The sequence below is a fragment of the Pelobates fuscus genome, chromosome 4 (assembly GCF_036172605.1).
Source record: "Pelobates fuscus isolate aPelFus1 chromosome 4, aPelFus1.pri, whole genome shotgun sequence".
In the NCBI taxonomy this organism is placed as follows: domain Eukaryota; kingdom Metazoa; phylum Chordata; class Amphibia; order Anura; family Pelobatidae; genus Pelobates; species Pelobates fuscus.
Genome location: NC_086320.1, coordinates 80,411,212 through 80,437,755, shown reverse-complemented (window position 1 = coordinate 80,437,755; position 26,544 = coordinate 80,411,212).

Here is a 26,544-nt window from a genome sequence, read left to right as displayed (position 1 = left end):
CAGACATATACATACTGACATATATACACATACATACATACATACTGACAGACACACATATTCACTGACAGACACACTCACTGAAAGACAGACACACACACTGATTTTACACAGACACACTCACTCACTTAGTGACAGACTCACTCATTTGACAAAGGCTCGTTCACTGAAATACAATCTTTATGACAGACACACTCATACACACTGACAGACACACTCACTGACAGAAACACTGAGACACACTCTCAATGACAGACACCCAATCTCACTGATTTGAAGCACACACACTGACAGAGACATACTCCCTAACATACACACTGACACACACTCTCAATGACAGACACAGTCTCATTGGCAGACACACTGGCACACACTTTCATTGATTTGAAACACTCACTGCCAGACACACTCAATGACAGACATTGACAGACATAGTCACTGACAGACACACACACACACACACACACAATGACACATACTATCAATGACAGACAAACATTCGCACTGATTTAACCCCTTAAGGACCAAACTTCTGGAATAAAAGGGAATCATGACGTGTCACACACGTCATGTGTCCTTAAGGGGTTAAAACCCCACTCACATACACTCACTGATTGACACAGTCACAGAGAGACACACTGACACACACGATTAATGGCAGACACACAATCTCACTGATTTGAAACATCATCACTGATAGACACACAATCTTACTGATTTAAAACACATTCACTGAGAGACACACACTTACTGACAGACACTCTCACTGGCAGACACACACACTCACTGACAGACAGACACACTGACACACACTCTCACTGATAGACACACACACACATACACTAACAGACACACTAACTGACAAATACTGACAAATAGACATACACAAATACACTGACAGACACACTCACTGACAGACACATAGACACATACACACTAACAGACACACTCACTCACACACACATTCACACATCCTTGCGGATACACTGACAAATTAACATTATTTATTGTGGTTTGTTGATGCCCATCCAGCCTCATTATCTTTGGGAGAGCTGGTGTGGGTCCGTTCCCTGGGGTCCAGTGGGGATTTTTCTCCCTGGATCCAATGGGGATATTCTCACTGGGATCCAGTGGGTATCCTGTAATCTTCCAGTTCCTCACTGCTCCCTTGCGCCGCCGATGTCTGCCTCCTCTCTTCCCGGTATATTTCGGCAGAGCAGGCACCTGCCATTCAGGTAAGCAGGTGTCTACTCTACCTTTTTGTGCCTGGGGCAGCTTCACTGCTGCCCTTTCTCTGTGGTTATGCTCAATTAGCAGTTGCAGCTGCGACCCCGGCCACCATGGTAATTTTGGATGCAAACTTCACACTGGCATACATCCCAAGTGTCCATAGTTAGAAGGGACAGTCCTTTTTGGGGCCCAACTCCCTCTGTCCCTCTTTGCTATCTGAATATCCCTCTTTATAATTCCTCTGAACACCTCTTCCATACTTTGCACAACTTAAAATATTGGAAGGCATGCACTAGCTCATTTATTTATTGCCAGTATGTAATAGACCAATTAATTAGAGCATAACATTGCATTGTCCCCTCCTTTTATAATTTTATATTAATACTCCAATAAGTGTACTACAGTACTAAAGAAGGAATATAGTTACATAATATAGTTAGTATTGTACAATAAGGTAGCAGTCGACAAATATCTCCATTCTCGTGGCCTGAGGAAAATCTCTCCCCATGTCTGCCCTACCCTGGCACCTTATATATTTATTTTGCAAAAGAAAACATACAATTTAATTACATTAAATCTTTAAGTAGATATACTTTCTCTCGTGATTCAAGGAGTTAATATTTAAGATGGTATTGTTTCAATTCTATTTTCTTATCAGTAGATTGTTAACATGTATCTGCTATATTCTCGTGTCATAAAAGTTGTGATGGGGTATTTTGCCGATCGACACTCTATCCTCTGTGAACTCCTACGCAAAATTAACAGCTGTGGATTTTCAATGAGGAATTGCTCCCAGCTGATTATTTTCTAACCATTTTTGGTTTCTTTTCGTGAAACTGGATACTCCGTGATCATGATGATCGTGAAACATTCTTCTGGTCCAACATTGTCATGCGGTTCTCAAATAACATTGTCCTTGTGTTGTAACATATTCTTATGTTATCGTAGTAGGACATATTTTATTAAGCATAGAAGCATATTTGTAAATAGTAACTTGGCAGCATCACTCGCTGCTCACCAGGGCAATCGCTGACAAGTTGGTGCTTGCATGCCTACTTGTCACATACCACCATGGGAGTTCTGTTTATTATGTTGTTGAAATATACTGGCTTTTATTTCTCCTAAATTATGTGTATGAATTATATCAACAATAGTCATATCTTGATTACTTAAAGGGAAACTATAGTGCCAGAAAACAAATTAGTTTTCCTGGTACTATAGCTCCCCATAGTGCCCCCCTCAGTTCCCCCTCCCTCCCACCACCCCCCCCCCCCAGTGTGCAGATGGGGTTTTTACCTTAGTCCACATCGATGTCCCTCTGCACTGGTTCAGGCTCTGTCTCCGCTCCTCCGACGCCAGCTGGCAGTGGATGGGCATGCACAGCAATGGCTGCACTCACATTAGGTTTTTCTCATATGAAAGCACATATAATGCTTTCCTATAGGGTTTTACATGACGCCGGATGTCCTCATGCGTACCGTGAGGACGTCCAGCATCACTTAGGCGACCAAAAGTCGCCTAACAATCTGGAAGTCCCTCTAGTGTCTGTCTGGGAGGCAGCGACTAGAGGTGGGGCTAACCCTGGATAGTAATTATTGCAGTTTCTCAATAACTGCAATAATTACTATTGTAGGGTTAAGGAACCTAGGACAATGCATCCAGACCGCTTCAATTAGCTGAAGTGATCCTGAAGTGATCTGGGTGCTTATAGTGTCCCTTTAAGGAAACTAGTAAATGGAAATCTGCCATGCAGAACAGGACAACATAAATTTTTACTCTATGCATAATTGTATCTATTTTCTATATTAGCCAAAAATCTATATTGACAGATATTTTAAAGGGTCACTCCAAACACCATGACCACGTCAGTGATATGAAGTGGTCATGGTGGTAAGAATCTTTATGTGCAAAGTTTCTTATTAAAACGCTGCACATGCAAGAAATCTGCAATTGTGTGCTAGGGGCTAGTTACGCCCCCTTCCCCCCAGCACAAATGTCAATGTAAATTCTGTGCATAACATACATTCATCATCAGCACGTATTAAATGCCGGCAATGAACAAATTGAGCTTCTCCCTTTAAATATTTTTCTCGCCCTCCCTACCAGCGGTCGCATATATGTAATATGAGCCAGTAAAAAAAGTCCAATCACAGGCTTCTCTATTAATAGGCTGTAAATGAACCGCACAAGGCACTTTGTTGATGTCAGCTGGAGGCGTGAAAGGCAGCGACGGGAGATTCGCCTGACGCTGGATTCCAGGTAAGTAAAAAACCTATTGCAGGTTAACTGTAAAATGTATATGTGGGAACTAATCAGCGGTGCCCAATAGGGCATTTTAAATAGAAAAACATGCACCCCCCAAAAAAGTTAATGTAACCAGACTAAAATATATACATAGACTAAAATATATACATATATGCAACATCTGGGAATATACCTTTTGGGCACCCCTGCTTTAGAGAGATAAAAAAGATGATGGATGATATTGGGTGCTGGGTGAAACTGGGTACTGAGATCCTTAACAGGTATTCCATCTAACCAGTTGCTTTTAATAATATCTAATCTATACGTTTTCTAACCAATTGGTCATCAAAACAAATAAATACAGTTATTTACAGACTACAATACATTTTAAGTAAAACTGAATCCTGATAAATTATACCTTTCAGTCGCCAGTTTGGGGCTGGACACAGATTAAAAACTATATTGTTTTAATATTAGATATATTATGAATTATAAATTAAAGAAATTGGCGAAACAACAACAACAAAATGTCCATAATTTGTAAAATGGACATGAAGGTTAATGAGACCTGTCTCACAGTAAATAAATAGTAGATTAGGCATTGGATTCAATTACCTTTGTGAGCTGCAGAGCTTTTTTAAACTTTTCATATTCTGTTTTGACTCCTGAGAAACGGGAGACTACATCAGCAATTCTTTTGTCACAGATAATAGAATATGACCAAAAGAGTTGAAACTCAAGACATCTGGGACATCTTGATAAATTTAGAACTATGAAACTATTATCATTACCGTTTTCGTGTAGACTATAAGGACAGGGCTGTCCAACTGGGGACCTGTCGTTTTTCTGGTCAATGTACTTTGTGAGGTACGCTGGTACCCTATAAATAAATTATGGAAATAATGAAACGTATATGTTCACTCATAATTCAATAGATGAGGTTTGTTTTATAGGAGCAGGCAGCAGATCAGGGGAAAAAAAAAACCTTTAAAATGATAATCCTTATTAAAAAAAAAAGAGGGAAGGAGAGAGTACAACGAAGAGAGATTTGTAGATTTGAAAGAACACTATAGTGTCAAGAATACAGAAGTGTTAAATGTTAAAAAAAACATTTTAGGTTGCCACCCACCTTGTCCACATTAAATAAGCTAGAAATTCCCCTTAGTTAAAAACTCCACACCCGCTCCGCCTCCCTGGCTGATATAATTAGAATTGACAATGTCAGCCAATACAAAGCATTCCCACAGGAAAGCATTGGGCGGTTATCGCGCATGATGCTGCTCTGCGCCAATCAGCATGCCCTCCTACAGAAGCATTGAATCAATGCATCTCTATGAGGAGAGTTCAGTGCTTACATGCAGAGAGCTAGGAGATGCTGAAGGTCTGAGTGACTGCGACTGGAGGTGTCCCTAGGCTGCAATATAAACACTACCTCTTCTTTAAAAAGGCAGTGTTAGCCTGCAGGGACAAGTTTATGGAAATAATATTTAACATAAGGATTTGTGATTACATGTATTGTCATAGAAATCACATTATTTATTTAAGCATTAATATTTGTAATGTTTGTATATTAGCGATCTGGCCTTTTCTCAATAAATAATATTTTATAAAAAATGCTAATCTATCTCTGTAGTAGGGTAGAAAATGGTTTGTTTGATCAATAAAATAGGAATTTTAAAGGAACTCTTCAAGACCTCGCCAGCATTAATGGTGGATGAGGGAAGCAGCACCTGGTTAACCCCAGGTACGAATCAAAATTCAAAAACAGTTTGACACCTTACAATGATGTGTGCTCCTGGCACCATAACCGCTACAGTGACCTGCAGTGGTTATGGTGTTCGGTGTGTTCCTTTAAGAGTTTTTGGAGTTTATTTTCATTAATTTTTATTTATTGGCTAAACAAATTTGTTCAACGCATTTGCCATGTGAAGTGATTTTGGGGCATTATGACTGAAAATGTGTTTTTAATCCACTCAATCTGTCATAGGACCAGAGCCTGATTAACACAAGGGCTGATGGAGCTGCAGCTCCAGGCCCATGCCCATGGAATAGGCCCATTTGAGCCGGTATTTGAGACTGCCTGGCCATGCCGGTATTGCAGTAATACCTGCAATGAAAATGGAGATATTTTTTTCAGTATAAACGGAGATTACTCTTTAATACCAGCACTGGCCAGTAGGGAGAGAAGCATGGATAGGAAGTTACAGCATATCCCTGCCTCTCTTTACTCACTGATCTGCGGGGGAGCAGCTACACAGCACAGAGAGCTCAGACAGCAGCAGAGACAGATTACAGCTCAGGTAAGTGAGGGATGGGGGGAAATGCAGAAGAGAGACATGGGGACACTGAGACACTAGGGGACACTGGGAGACCTGGGGACACTGAGACACTGGGAAACATAGGGACACTGAGACACTAGAGGACACTGTGAGAAATGGGGACACTGAGACACATGGGGATGCTGTGAGACATAGGGACATTGGGAGACACTGAGACATTGGGACATGGAGACACTAAGGACACAGTGTCCCCATGTCTCCCAGTGTCTCCATGTCTCCCAGCCAGTGTCTCTAGTGTCTCAGTGTTCCCCATGTGTCCCAAACAGTGTCCCTAATGTCTCAGTGTCCCCTAGTCTCCCAGTGTCTATGTCCCCATGTCTCTCAGTGTACCTAGTGTTTCAGTGTCCCCATTGGGAAACTAGGGGACTGGGCAACATGTAGACACTGACACTGTGATACATAGGGATGCAAGTAATTCTTTGGACAGACATGCCCCTTTTTGGGCATGTTCGCCACCCTTTTGGCAGTTCTGGTCACGTCATTCACTTCAGTGGCACACCCTTTTACCCCGCCCATTGACTTCCTGCTTCACTGGACACTGCTGTTAGTGGCTATGGATTTACTTGAAAGTTGAAAGCATAAATCAGAGAGAGATTAGCATAGAGTATGTGCTTTCTTATAGCTGCATCCTTTGAGTTTCCCTCCAACACCATCTCCATCAGATACATGACGCTTGGGAGGTATGACGGTTTTAGTGTTTTTTTTTTTTATTCTTTATTTTTTCTGTGCTTGCGATAACATTCGTATGTCAACAATGCCACAACAGCTTACCCAAACATTATAAGACATAGTAGTTCAGTAACAATTGTATGGCAATTAAAGAAGAGGCACATTTTTAAAAAGTTAATTGAACTGATTAAATACAGGATGGGCAGTCGCTTTGGTCATCAGGTAGCTGGTTCGTTCCGGCAATAAGGAAACATATATATCAGCTGTGCTATGTGATCTACTAGTTAACATGCCAGCGTGTATATCGAATATTAGTAAAGGAGATGTCATCAGTGTGTAACATAAGTATTAAAGACACAGTGGTTGGATTAACTTGGTAGGAAACAAACTATATTAACATTATACTGTGTAATGCTAGCCTGTCATCCAGGTGCATGTCTGCTGAGTCTATTGGAAAATTGAAACTTTGTGTATCAAGATGTTTATTATATAAACATGCCATGGCTAGATAGTGGTCTAAACTTTAAATGAAAACCAAACAGATAGTCACAAGAGCAAGTAAGAACTTTGCATTAGGTATGAACTGTACAGTGATATCGTGCCTTATCACAGCCTTTGGGCTTGCAGGAGCGTGGTCCGTTTCTGATTTAGTTCCCCCTGATCAACCAACGCCAGCTCTGGAGGCTTGACCAGTTGGCACAGGATAATGGCAGGGTTGATTCTTCGATGAGGTTCTGTCTCCGTCCCAGGGTGCGCCGTGCTTTAGAGTGGGGCTTGCCATTGTGGCACTGTGGCATGGGGCCATATGCTTGTGAGAGGGGTGGTGGGGGGGTGCTCCTGGGGTGAGTCCGTGTTGCGGCTTGAGGTGGCTCACCGACGGTCTAGGATTATGGTGCTGCATCTCGTTTCGTGTACTCTGCTTCGCTGTGTAGGGAGCCCCTCCGTGTTGCCGTCTTAAGTAGATTCGTCTGGACCTTGTATATACATGACCCGGTGGCAGGTTAGGTCGCTGTGTATGTTGCGATCCATGTCGGTAACGGGTCCTGGGCATCTCTGGAGTATGTTGCGATCCATGTCGGTAACGGGTCCTGGGCCCCTTCCTTTTTCGTGGTGCCGGTCGGCTATCTGGACTTTGAGCCGCTGGGGAGGTAGTGTCATGTAATGGGGCAGATTGGTGTAGCCTTCGTTCCAGCTCCCGCCAGAACCTCTCAAAGTGCTTAGTTAGCCTTGCCAGGATGTCTGGTGTGGTTTCACTGGGATGCTCGACGCGTGCATTTTCCGCCATCTTGGGTGAAACTTCTTGCTCGCTCTTTACCCACGGGTGGCCTCCGCTGGATGGACCGGGATCTCTCCCGACGGTCCAAAGGGGGGGGGGTGACGGGGCTTTTGTGCGTTGCAGGCATCTTCGTAGTGCCTCCGGGTCGGCGGAGCGGCCGCCTCACCCGCCCGTTGTGTGCTAGGCCGCACTATCAGTCGCAATGTAAGCGGTTCTTGAGCCGGTCTCTCTCCTCTCCATTGTATGCCCTTCATTGTGAGGTGACTATGATTATGTGGTATAGCTGTTTGCCTCGTTTGGTATGGTCTTTTATCGTTCATTTTGCCATAATCGGGCAGGAGCTCTTGAGAAACACGTCTCCTCGCCATGGTGGTTAGGCCCCGCCCCCCCCCGTTTTAGTGTTTTTGATCGATAAGATTCTGTAATTTGGCCCATCATAATTGTCAGCACCAGGCCCACTGGGCTCTTAACCTGGCCCTGGATGGGACGTGGGCGTATTTTAAAATTAAATCACTGAAGAGTTCCTGGTGGTTGAGTTAACCCTTTAAGGATCATTGTTATGAAAATATTTAGAATCATATCAGATACCTCCTGCAAATGCACAGAAAGCCAAAGTCTATATTAAAAAAAATTATTGTATATTTGTGATTTTACACATACAAAGAAGCCAAACAAAACCACTCTTTGTAGATTTTTAAGATGCATTTAATTTACTGATTTAACTTAGCAACTAGTCTGTGCCACCTTTCAAAACGTTATCATCCATTTTAGTGAACTATTAAAAGTGTCTTGTTCCTATGCTAAAAAAATGAATATTGGGCTGTATTGAAATTAATTCTCCCCAGCAATGTAATGAAATAAAAATTAAGTTTCCTAGATCTGATCATTTTCAGATTAGTAAAAGCTTCTGTTAGGCCATGCTACTAATAATAAATCCTTTACATCCTGCAATGAAGGTTTAATGGGAGATTACCTGTCAAACTGTCACACCAACAGACAAGCCTACCTGAGGCTGTAAATCCCTGGAGTCACAAAGCATAGGCCATTCTCACACTCTTCAGTTACACGCAGGAGCATGTAATCTTTATCTTGAAGTAGGCTTCTTTTCCAGTCCCCGAGAAATGCTCAGGGGAAGAATGTGACATTATAAAGAAAAAAAAAATGAAGTAATCTTTCCCATGCCTTTTTTTTTTTGTCAAGTTGCCAATATCTAAGTGTGGAAAACACTGACAGCCATTAACACTCTAATCTATTTTCTCAGCCTTCAAACGAGCAGGTAAACAAAAGACTTGTGACTTGAGGGGGTGTTAAGTCAGCCAAGTGTCTATTAGGAAACCCATCTTCTTTATGTCACTAGCATTAGTTTAGACATTTTACAAGCTTGCAGCCATCTTATTGGTTGTATGGGCTGTGCTTTGGACGCCTTAAGACCTTTTTTCTCTTCCTACAAACCAGCGTTTCTTTGCTTTTTTTTTTTTTTTTACAGGTGCTCACTTTTAAAATAATTATTTAAAAATGAGGTAATGATATATTTCTTTAGAAAGCTACACAAGGAAGTAATTAAATATTTTTTATGACAGCTAACATAAACATTCAATCAATCAAGCAAGCAATCAATCATAATAAATGCGGTTTTAACTCAATGTAGGCATCTGTATTTCTAATTTAAGCTTTATAACATTGAGGAATGAAATGACAGCTATTGTTTAGAATGCACGAATAAACATAATAAAACAGAGAAATTGTTAAAAAAAAAAGTAGCAAATGTCTGACGATGTGCAGGTTCAACGAAATATGACTTTCAATAAAAAGGAAGGGGATCTGAACAGATACAAATCTACGTAAGCAGCGTATCCCAATAATCAGTGACAAAATAACTGGATTTTTAGTCAAACATCTCTTGTTAGCAGATGGAAGTGAGTTATATCTGGGTTTGGGTACATTCTTTCAGAATGCTTATATGATTGAGGGTTAAAGTTACCAAAATATAGTGATAACTTTTTAAAAATAGTTGTCTAATCAGGTATGATATTTTGTCTCACTGACTCACACAGAACTGACTGACACAAAACACTCTTACAGATACACTCACTGTTGTAGAAATATGCTCTCTCACTGACACATATACATACACTGTCATTGGTACACATCCTCACAGACACACACTCTCTCTCACTGACACCTTCACACTCTCACTGACACCTACTCACACACTCTCACAGACACACACTCTCTCTCACTGACACCTTCACACTCTCACTGACACCTACTCACACACACTCTGACATAGACATTTGCATTCTTACTGAAACACACACATACTCTCACTGACACATGTACACACACTTTCACTGACACACACTTTAATTGACACATAACATTCTCACTGATACAAGCACTCACTGATCTAGACAGTTGCACTCTTACTGACACATGCAAACACACACACACACACACACACACACACACACACACACACACACACTGACACATGTACACACAACTACACTGACCACAAACTCTCACAAACACATACTTTCATTGACACATAACACTCTCCCTGATGCAAACACTCACTTACATAGATATATGCACTCTCACAAACACATATACATACACTCTCACTGGTACACACTCTCACAGACACACACTCTCTCTCTCTGACACCTACACACACTCTCACTAACACCTACTCACACACTCTCACTGATATACACTCACTGATGTAGACATTTGCACTTTTACTGACACACACATACTGTCACTGACAAATGTACATGCACTCTCACTAACATGCACACTCTCACTGACACCTACACACTCTCACCCTGGCATAAACACTGTAGACTCACAGGCTAGCACTGTTGTTTCTACAGTTGGCTGTTCGCACTCCCCTTGCAATTTCCTGACAACCATACAGTGGAATGTGATGTCAGGTCAGGAATCCCAGCAGCAGCGAGGGAGACTGCTTCCTTGCAGCCAAGACTGACCCGCCATCCCACAACATTAATAAAGGTCATTATTAAAACATCATAGTGACATGTATAGATTAAATGCTGCTTTACACCTACCCCCTTTTAGCAGAAGAAGTTCTAAAATTTAGCATTTGGTGTCGATCTGAGTTTCATTATTTTATTGTTACTATTACTATTTTATCAGTTTTATAAACTTTGATATCTGCTTGGTTGTATATAAGCTTTTCAGGAAGTTTGAACGTAGGCAAGAAGATAAGACAGAAACAAGACGGAGAAGAAAGGTCAAGAAAATATATTTTTGTTAGTATGGGATCTAAATACATATTATGGAAGTTGAAAAAGTACTATAAGAGGAAAAAGTAAGATATTGGTTAGAGTTTAAACAATAATGGAGATAACTAACCAGGTAGTAAGGAGATGAGGTCAGGTTGTCAGGTGGTGAGGGTAAAGGATAGCAAACGTTCAGAACCTTCTTCTTCAAGATTTATTGAGAAGAAGCTAAGCGTAGAAGAAGTAGAAGTGAGATGCTAAATAAAGTCACCAGTGATATAAGCTCATCTTTATATTTATTAACTCCAAAACAAAAACTTAAGACCACGGGTATTATTTGCCCACTTACACCTTTGGAATCTTGAGCCAGCATTCTTTTGAATGTGGTGTGGGAAGAGAGGGAACATGTGTCAGCTCCAGCCCAATAATGTACATACAAAATAAATAAACATGCTTGTACTAAAATGAATAGACTCGCAAACACTGTGTCTTCAGGGAATAAATTAAACATCCAACAAAGAGGTGCTGACCATGTGCTGTGTCTTTGTCAAGTCTACATAAGAATAAATTTAATACAGTGTTAGGCGGTTAGGCACACACATACTCTTATCAAAGTGACAAACTGTATACAATTATCAAGTGAAGTATTTCAGTACAGAAAAATATAGAAATTGGGCAAAACAAGTATTCAACGAAATATGCCTTCCAAACTTAGAGCTATTTACACACATTTTAAAATAAACCTACCGTATATACTCGAGTAAAAGTCAACCCGATTATAAGTCGAGACCCCTAATTTTACCCCAGAAACTGGGAAAACTTATTGACTCGAGTATAACACTAGGGTGGGAAATGCAGCAGCTACTGGTAAATTTCTAAATAAAATTATATCCCCCAAAAATTATATTAATTGAATATTTATTTACAGTGTGTGTATATTATGAATGCAGTGTGTGTGTGTGTGTATATAATGCAGTGTGTTTGTATGAATGCGGTATATAATGCAGTGTGTTTGTATGAATGCGGTGTGTGTGTGTATGAGTGCCATGTGTGTGTATGAATGCAGTGTGTGTGTGTATGAATGCAGTGTGTTTGTATGAATGCGGCGTGTGTGTATGAGTGCAGTGTGTGTGTGTGTATGAGTGACGTGTGTGTGTCTATGAATGCAGTGTGTGTGTATGAATGCAGTGTGTGTGTATATAATGTAGTGTGTGTGTATGAATGCAGTGTGTGTGTGTGATGCAGAATGTGTTTGTGTGTGTGATGCAGAGCCTTGGTGGGAGGTGGGCATTTTTATTTATTTTTTAAAATTATTATTATTTTAATATAACTTTTTTATATATTATATTTTAATATTATTATTATTTTTTAATATTATTAATATATTATTTTTATTTTATTTTATTATTTAAATTTGTATTTATATTTTTTTGTCCCCCCTCCCTTCCTGTTAGCTGGCCAGGGAGGGGGCTCTCATTCCCTGGTGGTCCAGTGGCATTGGCAGTTCAGTGGAGGGGGCTGGCAGAGAGCTGTAACTTACCTTTCCTGCCGCTCCTGTCAGCTCCCTTCTCTCACCTCCGGTCCGGTCAGCTCCCCTGTCAGCAAGTCTCGCGGTCTGAGTGCCGTGCGGAGCGTGACCGCGTGGCTCTCCCAAGACTTGCAGTGGGGAGCTGACCGGACCGGAGTTGAGAGAAGGGAGCTGACAGGAGCTGCAGGAAAGGTAAGTTACAGCTCTCTGCCAGCCCCCAACAGGCCCGCCGGGCTTGTAATGAGCCCGGACGTCCTGGTCTGTATTATGGCAATGTAAGTTGCCATAATACAGACATTAACTCGAGTATAAGACGAGTGGGGGGTTTTCAGCACAAAAAAATGTGCTGAAAAACTCGTCTTATACTCGAGTATATACGGTAATAATAGTAGCAGTAATAATTTAAATTTAAACTAGAATTCACACTGTGAAGATGTATTTGCTTATATGTATCCATCTAAGTTGAACTGTCACATCTCTGGAAATTACACTATGGAAAAAAATATTGACAATCTATAATTTAAGTTCAAATTTTCCATGTGATGCTCCACGCTCTTTTACTCTATACTAAAGATTTAACAATTGACAGCACAAACCAGTTCAGTCCTGGCACATGCATGGCACGCATTGCTGGAGGGAGAGAAATAGATATATTGTTTCCGTGTCACCTAAACCCTACTTACCATGTTCTCTCTAGGCCATTGATTATGTCCGCCTACATGAAAATGTTTGATTCAAGTTGTGGGGAGGTCTCTATATTGACTAAGAGGTGCAAAGGCTATTTTTCTTTTTACAAAAAAAAATATTTTTATTTAGGCAGAATAAAGAAGAAACAAACTAAGTATCAAATAAAAAGCACAGATTAAATCAAAATATTACCTGTGAATAAAAAAATGTATCTAGAATTAAAAGCATTACAATACAGAGCATATTACCTAATTTGTGCACACAGCAGTTAGTCATTTTATTAATGACATACACGCATCTAATGACAGACTGTCTGTTATCACAATCAGTTATATATTTTTTTTAATTTCTCTTTTTTTCAGGCATGATAACTGATAGATCGTTTAATCATTGGCGATGAACCTCTGCCAAGTTATATGCAGTGGTGTATCCTGGTTTTGTGCTCAGGCGCCCCCCCTCCCCCCGCGCCACCCCCACCCAACCTTTCCCCCTGCCCCGCATTCTAAATACACACACACACATTCACTGACAGATACGCATACACTAGCTAACAGAAACACACACTCGCTAACAGAAACACACACACACTAACAGACACACTCACACTCAGTAACAGACAAACACACTCACTAACAGACACACACTCACTCACTAGCAGACACACACACTCACTAACATACACACACACTCACAGGCAAACACACACTAACAGACACACACACTAACAGACACACACACACACACACACACACACACACTAACAGACACACACACTAACAGACACACACACTAACAGACACAGACACACACACTAACAGACACACACACACTAACAGACACAGACAGAAACACTAACAGACACAAACACTAACAGACACACACACTGACACAGACACTAACAGACACACACACACTAACAGACACAAACAGAAACACTAACAGACACAAACACTAACAGACACACACACACTAACAGACACACACACTAACAGACACACACTAACAGACACACACACACTAACAGACACAGACACACACTAACAGACACACACTCACCCACCCACATTAACACATTTTTTTTAAAATTTATTTTTAACACATTTTTTTTATTTATTTTTAACACATTTTTTTATTTATTTTTAACACATTTTTTTATTTATTTTTAACACTTTTTTTTTTTATTTATTTGTAACACATTTTTTTTTTAATATAACACCCCCCCCTTGCCTCCTTACCTTTGGGAATGCTGGGGAGGGGGGGTGTCTCTTCCTCCCTGGTGGTCCAGTTGCTGCTTGGCGATCGGGCGGCACTGCCTGGCGGGCAGCCGGCCGGCCGGCGAGGGAGCACTTCCCCTGAGCTGTCTGCTCAGCTCCCTTGCGCGCCTCAGAGTGAGGCTGGGAGCCGGAATATGACGTCATATTCCAGCTCCGCCTCCCAGCCTCACTCTGCGGCTGGCGAGGGAGCTGAGCAGACAGCTCAGGGGAAGTGCTCACTCGCCGGCCGGCCGGCCACCCGCCCGGCAGTGCCACCCGATCGCCCAGCAGCCCGCCGGCATGTCTGTTAGCCGCAAGGCTAACAAGACATTTGCCTTGGGCATTTGGGGGCGGCTTTTTTTGCCGCCCCCTGGAAAATGCCGCCCAAGGCAAATGCCTTGTTTGCCTCGCGGCTAATACGCCCCTGGTTATATGTCGTATAATTATGAACAAGTATCCTTTCAACTACCAATTGGCTATTAATATAAACACTAATAAAAACAGGACTTCTGCCTCCTCTCGGAACACAGGAAGTTGGGTTATGTAATTGCACTGTATTCGTAGATTTACGCGGGTATCTGACAAAAGATTTAATAGATCGTCTTCTGAGACTTACCATTTCCATTTGTTACTGTTTCCTATGCATCATTAAGAAAATTCATCTTGCCATCTATAACTATAGATTCCTTCAGATGTATCACAAACAATTTGATGTTTAATTGTTCTAATAATATTTTTTTAATACACAATATTTACTTACTAGTGCATGTCTCGGCCCATTAAAACTGACTTGTGTTTAGTAATGATGATAGATGATAAATTGATCTAAAAAAAATATATGTTCATCCTATTTCTGTTATTCTGTCTCGTAATTGTAACATAAACTGTGCACGTGCACAGTCAAAATTATAACATTAAAAAAATTATTTAGATTTGTATTTAGAAATCCGTTATATGCATTGAAATATTGAATTATTTGACTTTCAAATAGGCACTGAAATAAAAAAATAATTGACAGAAATGTATTTATTGCTATGTAAACTCATACAAACCTGCAGAAATAGATTATGCAATCAGCGGATATCAATATATATCATCATTTTATACGTATATTGACTTATGTTTGCGTTTTTTTTTAATTAACTTTGTTTTGTGAGAAAATTGTCTACTTTTCTCAAAAATCTACCAGCCAGCTGCCAAAATTAGACGAACCAGATGGTTATATTTAATTAAAACATATGGCAGCTGGATTGTTAGACCCTTTCTTTTCCTCGACGAGATATTGAAGTTCTCATCTAAATCAGTAGATTACAAAAAGACGTGAGACTTGAATTTAATCCCTGGCTTTACTGAATTAAGAGATCAATGAAATTCTAATACCAAATTAGCAATGCGTGGAGTCTCGTAAGTTGCTTCCTCGTGATAGCAATTTTATAAAGCAATAGAGAAAAAAAAACTAAAAGATAATTGACCTACTGGACTTCTTTCTCAAATACCTTACTTTAAAATTGATTATGGAATCCCCAAATTACTTTAGTTTTACTAGTCTTGATGGGCAACTGAGATCACTTAGTTGGAAACTCACCAGATGGCTAATAAAACATATTAAATGTTTACTGAAGTTAATTTAAAAAGATATAGAATATTAGAAATAACAAAGTCCCAGAAGCAAAGATGTTTCCATGCCAAGCCTGACGTACTAAAATAACCTATTTATGGTTTGCACTGCCTTTAATTGTATTGTAACCATAATCTCTGTTCTAGTAGAGTATATATATTTTCTGATAAGAGTATTGGGTTTTATATCTGTTCACAGGAGAAATGGTAAGTTTTTTATAATTTTCCACCAGCTGTTCTCTCGTTGGCATAATGACTATTAACATATCTAAAAGAATATACGGCCCGTGATAGTAAAATTGGTAGGTAACATGGAAAAGCAACATTTGCAGAGTTATTTTGTAAAATGAGAATTCAGAGTGCATTAAAAGTAAGAATTTAAAATTTTAGAAAAAAAAATCGCTGAATTGGATGCATAGCTGGCTGGGAGAAATTTTCAAATTATTTGGCCTTCAATTTGATTTCACTCTAAATCCCCTAAAATTCTCACTAAATAATAGCAAATAGCCCTGTTGTAGTCACATTTGCTTTATTGGTTATATATTATTCAAACTCGGACAGCAACAAGACTGGCTTTAGCTTTTAAAGCAACATGTCAAATTAAAAAGATTTAAATTTAAAAAGCAAACTCACCTCGTTTGAACAGTGTAGTATTTATGGATCATCCAACACACATTGAGTGAAAGCATAGGAGGGTACTAGAACAATGGACCAAGGACTTTGTTCTAAAATGGACTAATATAAATGATCAATAATTTAAAACATGAGAAAAATATATCTTATGTTTCAGTAATAATTATGCTAAGATACATATTAGATTTAAAAATGTCAATGTTTCATTTACACTGGTATACAAAAGAAAGAGCAATCAAAGAAAAGGAATAATGTCTATCTTACAAAAGCTAACTATCGCTCATATTAAAATGAATTAATTTATTCTTGATTAGGTTTTCTTGGCTCAAAATAATCTTGACTCACTCAGTAGGCATTCTTTACGATAATTGGGAAAGCTTAGATACAAATTTGGAAAACAATGAAAGTACCAGGTAACTAGGTGAAGCCTAAAAGAACCCTGATAGACTTGGAAATTTTGTTTTGGAATAATCCTGATTCAGCCGCATTTGGGCAGATCAGCTGTTCATCCGAAAGAAACAACTTCCAGGCTGCCACATATCCTAATCCTGAATCATTGTGCCATTGACTGTGCCATATGGGTTTCTTTGGGATTCGGGGTTAAGTACTTGCCAGGGCGGGTGCAAGACTATTTTGCGCCCTAGGCAAGACCAGCTACTTGCACCCGCCAACAAAACAAAAATTGCCTACATTGTGTGTCTCTTTCTTCCCCCAGCCCCTTTGTGCATCTCTTTTTCCCCTTCCTCAGCCCTTCTATGTGTCTCTTCCGTCTCAGCACCTTTGTGTAATATTACCACATAATCAGGTCCGGTTAACATAGGGGCTGATGGAGCTGCAGCTCTAGGACCATGCCCATTGAGTAAAAAAAAAAAAAGGAAAACTTTTTTTTTTTTTTACATAGTGCTCTTAGGGTTGTACCTGGCTAGTATTTTACCAGCTGCTTGATCAGTACCTGTATTGCAGTATTACTGGCAATACAAAGGCCGGTATTTTTCTCAGTATAAACAGAGATTACTCTGCAATACCAGCAATCGCTGTGTGTGGTCAGAGGCAAGGATGGGAAGTCACAGCATATTCCCACCTCTCTCTACTCTCTGATCTGCAGGGGAGCAGCTACACAGCTCAATGAGTCCAGACAGCAGCTCCCAGTCTGCAGAGACAGCCTACAGCTCAGGTAAGTGAGGGATGGGGTGAAAGGCTCCAGGGAGACATTGAGACACTGGGAGACACTAGGGGACACTGGGAGACATGGGGACACTGAGACACTTGGGGAAACTGAGACACTAGGGGACACAGTATCTCATGTCTCCCGTTGTCCCCATTTCTCCCAGCCAGTGTCCCTAGTGTCTCAGTGTCCCTTAGTCTCCCAGTGTCCCTAGTGCCTCAGTGTCCTCTAGTCTCCCAGTGTCTCAGTGTCCCCTAGTCTTCTAGTGTCCTTAGTCTACCAGTGTCTTCTAGTCTCTCAGTGTCCCCATGTTGCCCAGTGTCCCCTAGTGTCTGTGTCCCCATGTCTGCCAGTCTCCCCATGCCACTAGAACACTAGGGGTCACTGAGACACTAGGGGACACTGGGGAGACTGAGATGCTTGGGAACACTGAGACACTTGGGGACACAGGTGTCCCCAAGTGTCTCAGTGTCCCCATGTCTCCCAGTGTCCCCAAGTGTCTCAGTATACCCATGTCTCCCAGTGTCCCCATTTCTTACAATGTCCCCAAGTGTCCTAGTGACATGGTGACACTGGGGCAGAGACACTAGGGGACATTGTGAGACATGGGGACACTGGGTAACATGGAGACACGAGAGGACACTAAGAGACATGGGGCACTAAGACACTGATACGTAGGGGACACTGAGACCGGGGGACACTGGGCGACTGAGACACTGGGAGACAGAGAAACACTGGGAGCAATCCATCTATACGACAGAATCAAACTGTAAGTAGTTTTTGGGTGATTTTGCTGAATTTTCTCTTATGTCACACATACATAATTAATTGTGCAAATTAGTAAGGCCGGTATTTTTTTCCAAGAAAGGTGGCAACCCTAACTACTCTTCACATACTCTTGCTTAAGTATGGAAACTTAAGAGGGATGTATGGGAACAAAACTTGTGTGGACAGGCTGACAATGAAATTAGTTAAGGTAATGCTGACTTTGGTCTAACTGTGGCATTGCCTTTCTTCTACACTCAATATATACAACTTTTCTCTGTCCCATACTATATGCCAGGAGCTTCTGCCTGCTAGTAAGGAGGTAAGGAGACAAGTGGACCAGTGAGTGTTAGGGGACAGTCCTAAGAAAGCGTGGAGCGAGCATTTATGCCAAGCACAGAGGTCTGTCTGCATAGTATGCCCTTAGTTGGCCAGCCTGCATGATTGGCAGACAGTCTGACATGCATTTATGCCAGGCATACCTTCTAATTCTTTGGGCAGACATGCCCACTTTTTGGGCATGTTCGCCCCTTTCAACAGCTCTGGTTACGTGATTGGCGTCAGTGGCACACCCTTTTAGCCTGCCCATTAACTTCCTGCTTCACTGGACACTGCTGTTAGGAATATGGATTTACTTGAAAGATAAAAGCGAGAGATTAGCATTGGGTACCTGTTTTCTTATAGTTGCATCCTATGATTTTCACTCCAGCACCATCTCCATCAGATACATGACCCTTGGGAGTTATGACTGTTTTAGTGTTTTTGGTTGATAAGATTTTGTAATTATGCCTATCTTAATGGTCAGCTCATTGGAGCCCAATCTGGCCCTGCACATAATAGTTGCGTGAGTGAATACTTTTCTACGTTTCCTTTTGTTTCAATTTGTTAATTTTCAGATATCAGTTTGTCTGGAATTCAGAAAATATTGATTCAAATAAACCAAATTTCGTCTAAAAAGTTAATTTACAAAATTCAGTAGCCCATTGTACCCTATAGGGAATGAATGAAGGTGGCAGTCAAAAAGATAAAGAGTAAAAATATAAGGAGTTATCTGGTAAACTGCTGAAAGACCAATTCAGGAAGCAAATTAGGAAAATCCCTTTTCTTAATTTTACTCATGCAGTTCTTTAGTAGATAGGTTCTTAATTTGATATCCTTAATTATGGCAATCCTACGTTAGGATAGCAAATTAGGGAGCAGATAAAGGATAAAAATTAAGAAAATCCCTTATCAAAACAAATGGATCTGAAATAGTTTGTTTCTATTAATTTCAAATTTGTTCATTTTTGTTTAGTTTCGGTTTCCATCAATTCAGAAATTCAGATGTTTCCAAATTGCGAAATTTGGACACATTTAGATAAAGTTTGATTCAGAACCAAACAAATTGCACATGTCCATCTCATACCTTTAACATTCCTGACAGTTATCTTGGGCAAATTTTAAACACAGGGTGAGACTGGGAGTTTGGGCCATCTGGTCCACATCTGTCTATTATCCTACCACCCCAGATCTCCAAGTATTGCATAATTCCTTCCCTGTCACTACTGAACCCTCACCTCACCTGAATGCACATAGGGTGAGAAAAGACCACATGTCAAGTCAAGCATTTATTTTTTACTTAAAGTATGTATGCACTCACTCACTCACTCACATCAATATATCTATACATAGCAGGTCAATCTGGTTGATCTACAGAGACCACGATTCTTTACAAGCTCATTTGTAGATGTAACCATTCTGGTAGTGCACGTGCATTCTCCTAAGCTCTATTCTTGTGGCTCCCCGTCTTAATGGACTGGTGTTATCACATGGTAAGCCATTCAATACATTTCAGGGATCCATCTCCATCTTCTTCTTGTGCTCTTGTAGAGGAAGACACAGAGATTAGTATAGAGGAATGCCCTCCAACTCTTCACCTTCCAAACTTTCTTCTGCCATATTGCTACTACTGCTGTCTCCTGTCATGTTCAGATTCATATTCCCTCTTGTTTCTCACCTGTCCCCACCGTTTCTTCCTTTTTACTCCCTCCTGCCTCCCCTTCTCCTTTTCCACTGGCATTCCTGTGGCAGACTCGTTGGCCCAGGACCCCCGCCTCCATGGTAGCTCTGTGTAGGCTACCAGAGACCTGCCAGTTTCTCTGGCTGCCTTGTGTATTCCTGTGGCTTATGCAAGTAATGGCAATGTCGTGAAAACCGGAAGTGACGTGATCATCAGTTCTAGTTTAGCTGATCACATTACTTGCAGTGATGGCAGTCCCCCTTGCAGTTGGAAGCATTTTGGGATGTTCGGCCAACATTCTCACCTTTATTCTGTTAAAGGAGACTGGATTTCCCCAGCTCATATGGTTTTGGAGCCTATGTCTGTTAGGGTTTCTATGGACATTGGGGGCACGGGTGCAGGGCCTACTGGGATGACAGGGATTGCTGCCCTTGCTGATGGGTGGCATATCCGTTTCTGTGGGTGTTGGCAGCCCCGCTGCTGGGGCTACATGATCTACTGGGGATCTACCTTATTGTGAGCCATGTCAGCTGTGGAGCTGCCAGCTATGTGGATTTTCTATGCACTGCTAGGTGTTGTGTGCTTTTTTAATTTTTTGGTTTTAAATAGTCTGTGGCCAAGGCATTTGGTAGCGCCACTTTGCTGCACTATCAAGACAATATATTTGTCAGTCCTGCCAATTCTCTGTATTGCTTCTTCTTAAAGTTATTTATAAAGCAGCTAATGGCTGAGTTGGATAGGACAAGTTGGGGAGGACTTTCAAAGTTCTATCAATTCTAAGAATCGAGTTAAACACCTGATTATTGCTGTAAAGGGTCCTTAGGGATCAGGTTGACAAGATATTATTAGTGCGTAATACAGCAGCTTTTGCACTGTCTCTGAGAGAGTTTTAGTCCCTTCATTTTTCATGCAGGATTTTCTCCATGAGTAGGGTTTTCAATAGAATCTGGAAGCAGCTCTCCATGGTGGGTCCTCAGCTAAACTTCGGATTCTTTTTTCTAATTACATGGTTAAGGATTTATGAGTCTGGGAGTGTTTCAGGATTTCAATGGAACTCGCTTACGGCATTCAACCAATCACTCCTGTCTCATGTGTTCACAGATGCTTCTGTGGCATATCTGTGATCATCTGGAAGGGAACTGGAGTTCCACCTAATGGACCTACTGTTAGTATGTCGGGGCTTCACCAACAAGTTGACATTGCAGGAGCTCTTTTCTGTAGTCATAGTGGTGGAGTTATGGTGCTCTTTCTTGAGCAACTGCTCAGTAGTTTTTTAGTCTGTTAATCAATAGATCTATGGCCATTACGCCATTAACAGTCTATCTCTCCTGGTGGATAAGTTGCTCCGGCTGTTCATTCTTCGTTACCTGCTAGTTAATTTTCACTTGATAGCTAATCACACTTTAGCGGATGCCTTGCCACTTTTCATTGGAATATTTTTTTTTATCCCTTGCCGCTTCTGCTGCATTTGTGAGGACAATGGTAGTTCTATCCCCTCTCTAGTTCCTTGGTACCCAATACCTTCTCTGACTCATTCTCCCTTTTGCAATCATTGCCATGGAGTGTTCTTCTGCTTTTGAGGTGGCTCTGTTTATGGCAAAGTTTTCCCTTGCTTTTTATGGCGCTCTTAGGATTGGCTAGCTTTTGGCCCTTTGTTCCACTGCAGTTTACATGCTTCTGTTTCTCTCCAGGCTGTTTTGCTAATAAAGTCCTGTTATATGTCTGACCTGGAGGCATGGAGTGTTTGTTTGTCACTTTCTTCCTTATCTGGTAAGTCACTTTGCCCTGTGAAGCTTTTTGGCTTTTTTGTTCACTTGCGTTCCCTGGGTTGCTCTTAATTCATCATCCATGAGGATGGGCCTGGGCTAACAAGCTCTTACAGTTGGCTGGTCTACAGACCGGTTTGTATTCTTGTAATATTACTTCACATTCATTTAGGATTGGTAACTTTCCCAGCCTCCTTGGGCCATCCTTCTGATGTCCTGCGTAGTTCATGCCCTTTCGTCTGCGTCGGATGTCTCTAGTTTGGTATCTCAACCGCCCCATTTACACATGCATGCACTTAAGTTGTCTTAAGTTAACTTTTATGAGGGGGGGTGCTAGGGGTTGAGTGGTGTTTATTAAGGACATAGGGATTTACCCCTTATGTGCCACAGAGAAAAGAAGAAGTTTGCAAGTTTTTTTCTGTGGCATTGAATTATTGAATTATATAGTAAAGGATTGAATTGTATAGTAATGTCAAAAGCATAATTAAAAAATTATGAGGTGTATATTTATTTCACAAAAAATTATGGTGTAGCATTTTCAGGTAGTTCAGGGATTCAGGGAGAACTTTCACGAATGGAATGCAAACATTATTTGGAGGAAAGAAAAAGGCAGTAGATATCACGTTAATTTTTTTTTATATATAATAATAACCGGAATCAGACAGGATTTACTGGTCTGATGATTATGTAGAAATATTTTAACACAATTATGCTCTGTTAGATAATTCATCACCATGATCTCAACTTTAATTCCTTTCTGCTGTTTAAGATCTCTTACAGAGAAATACTCCTTACAAAGCTGTACTCATTTTCTTAGCCAAATGAATGCTCTTGTTTTATAATAATTGACTACTAAATGTATCTACATTTAAATACCACATTATTCAAAGCTATATGGACTTCCTTTAGTTGGTAGTAATTTCCTGTTATGAGCTTGTCTTTTGACTGTTTTGCTCTGGTATCTGTCCTTATACAGGCATGCATTCTCTATCCTCTCAAAGTTGGCCATTACAGGAAGAACCTGCATCCCAAGATGGTTTCTTACCTCTTCACCTCCATATATCATATACAAGATGAAAAATATTACAGTTGTTTAACTTAAGAGGAACTAATAGGCAGGAGATGTTCCACAGGGCAGTTGGAGGCAAGAGGAAGATCCCTCTCACAGATCAGGAAGAGGATCCACCAATAATGGGTCTCCTCTTCTGGTCTACGTTGTTTTAACTTATCAAACAATCTTCTTTTGGAGAAAGCAGGGGAGAAGTGTCTGTCCAAGTTGTATGTACATTGCACATACAAGTTGGACACATATTTGATGTCACAGCCATGGGTGCAGCCTTGTAGCTGCAGAGATAATTGCGAGTTTATATAGGTTGCTGGGGTGGAAGAGAGGAAGAGGATGCCCTCTGCACCTTAGCGAAGTCGGTATTGTACTTAGAGAGATCCTTTAAAAATATGTCATATTAAAAAAATGCATTACTTGATAAAGTACTTGAAGAACATTAATTTCGATATAATATATTGTGTTAATGTCTATAACATCAAATGCATGTGAGTATGATAGGAAAAATAGAATTTCCTTTGCAGTTCTTTTTCCCACCAGCAATATAATATTATACAGTAATAATTGCAATAAACTAGGGATGCACAGAAATTTCGGCTGCTTAAATTTTCAGCCAAAAATGGGCCTATCCAATTTCGGCCAAAAAAGGGGCAAATCTGCTGAAAATTACACCAAGCCTGATCCTGGGCGGGTGCACCACACCCAGGCGCATGGTGATTGTGGGAGAAAGGGGGCACCAACCGCCCTCATTGCAGCTAACTGATAAGGCTCGTGATGTATTTTATTTCTGTGCAGCACTGAGGGCTCCTTTTTGTGCTGCGCCCTTACCCCCCTTTGCTTCTGAAGTGATCCTCCGAGGCAAGCTGACACTAAGGTACCGTTCAGCTCCATAAGAGAATCCCACCCCTCCCTCTTGCGCTCTGCATTGGTGCGCCGGGTGTCATGTGACTACCCGGCACTCACTTTGAAACATGCAGAGCATGCCGCGCAGGATTTCGATGAGCCACCCGTCCTTGCCATGACAGGGATAACAGGAGGGAAGAGGGCCGTCAGTGTGTGTGCAGAGCTGGTGTTTGCTCTGTGAGGGAGAAAGGTGCCGCTTGGGAAGGAGAGGAATGGATAGATGGAAGAGAGGTACACATAAGAAGAGGGGAAAGTGATAGTAATAGAAGAAGGGGGGAGAGAGACATGGAAGAAGGGGGTAGTGAAAGATGGAAGAAGGGCAGTGGCGTACATACCGCGGTCGCAGGGGTCGCAGCTGAGACCGGGCCCATCACTCCAGGGGGCCCCATGGGTTGTGTGTACGCCACTGAAGCAGGGAGGAGAGAGACATGGTCAAAGGGGGGAGTGGAAGATGGAAGAAGGGGGAAAAGTGAAAGACATGAAAGAAGAGGGGTGTGAAAGATGGAAGGGAAAGAGAGACATGGAACAAGGGGGGAAAGTGAGAAATTGAAAAAGGGGGGAAAGCAAGAGACATGAAAGAAGAGAGGAGTGAAATAAGGGGAGGTGAAACATGGAAGAAGGGGGGAGAGAGACATGAAAGAAGGGGGAAAAGTGAGAGACATGGAAGGAGGAGGTAGTGAAAGATTGAAGAAGAGGGAAAGTGAGAGACATAAAAGAAGAGAGGAGTGGAAGCAGGGGAGGTGAAAGATGGAAGAAGGGGGGAGAGAGACATGGAAGAGGGGGGACTGAGAGACATGGAAGAAGGGGGGAGAGAGATATGGAAGAAGGGGGAAAGTGAGAAACATGGAAGAAGAGGGGAGTGAAAAATAGAAGGAGGGAGAGAGAAATGGAAGAAGGGGATAGTGAGAGATGGAAAAGGGAGGAAAGTGATAGACCTGGTTGAAGAGGGGTGTGGAAGAAAGGTGAGTGAAAGATGGAAGAAGGGGGGAGAAGGACATGGAAGAGGGAGGTAGTGAGAGATGGAAAGGGGGGAAACCCAGAAAGTGAGAGACATGGAAGAAGAGGGTAGTGGAGGGGGGGTGAAAGATGGAAGAAGGGGGGAGAAGGACATGGAAGAGGGGGGTAGTGAGAGATGGAAAAGGGGGGAAACCCAGAAAGTGAGAGACATGGAAGAAGAGGGGAGTGGAAGGGGGGTGAAAGATGGAAGAAGGGGGAGAGAGACATGGAAGAAGGGGGAAAGTGAGAGACATGGAAGAATATTAGATTCATTAAGTTAATTAAAAAGTCTAATATTAATTAAATTATAGAAAAAAACAATTTTAAAATAATTTGGGGAAAAAAGTCATTTTCGGTTTCGTTTTTTGGCTAAGGGCATCCTGAATTTTAGGTTTCGGCACAGAATTTTTAATTTTGGTGCATCCCTACAATAAACCTAGATAGTGCACAGTACACAGACTGAGCACAAGTCCAGAAGCCCCGGTTGGCATTCAGTTCAGTAAATATGTGTCTTCAGCATTCTGCTTTAAATCAAGAGGCAACGATAACAAGCAACGTCCAGATCACTGTCAAAGGCAAGTACATCCAACATACTGTCACTGCCACAATGAAATGCAGCATTGGTAGATATTGGTGACTGGTAATAGGTTTTCCTCTCCAGAAAAGACAATGTATATCTCCTCTGACCTGTATTAACTGAAGTCCTGATTATCTTCTTATAATACATCTACTATTAGAATCCATAGCAATACAGGACAAAACTAACTCCAAGAGTTCATGCCAATACAGACTAAAGCCTAAGTAACCAGAGCTTCCATGCCACTACACAAACGTGGCTCAAAGTGTACCTCTAATATTGCACATAGAGAAAGAAGAAAATCTAGCATCCAGCTTGCACATTTGGTCCAACAATGAAGCCATATTTAAATAAATGATGCAAATAAATGTTTAGTCCAGTGAACAAAATAAGGGTTCTTTCCTGTATTAGAGTCATGCATTATGATGAATAAAAACCTTTCCAACATGTAGGTCCATAGACCCATCACATAAATGTAAAACTGTTATTATGGCTAATACATGTTTATTATAGCCTGCTTTACTGCTGGTGCCTACAAGGCTTTCCAAATGTCTCTTTTCCCGTTACGGCCAATTCTATTTTACTTATT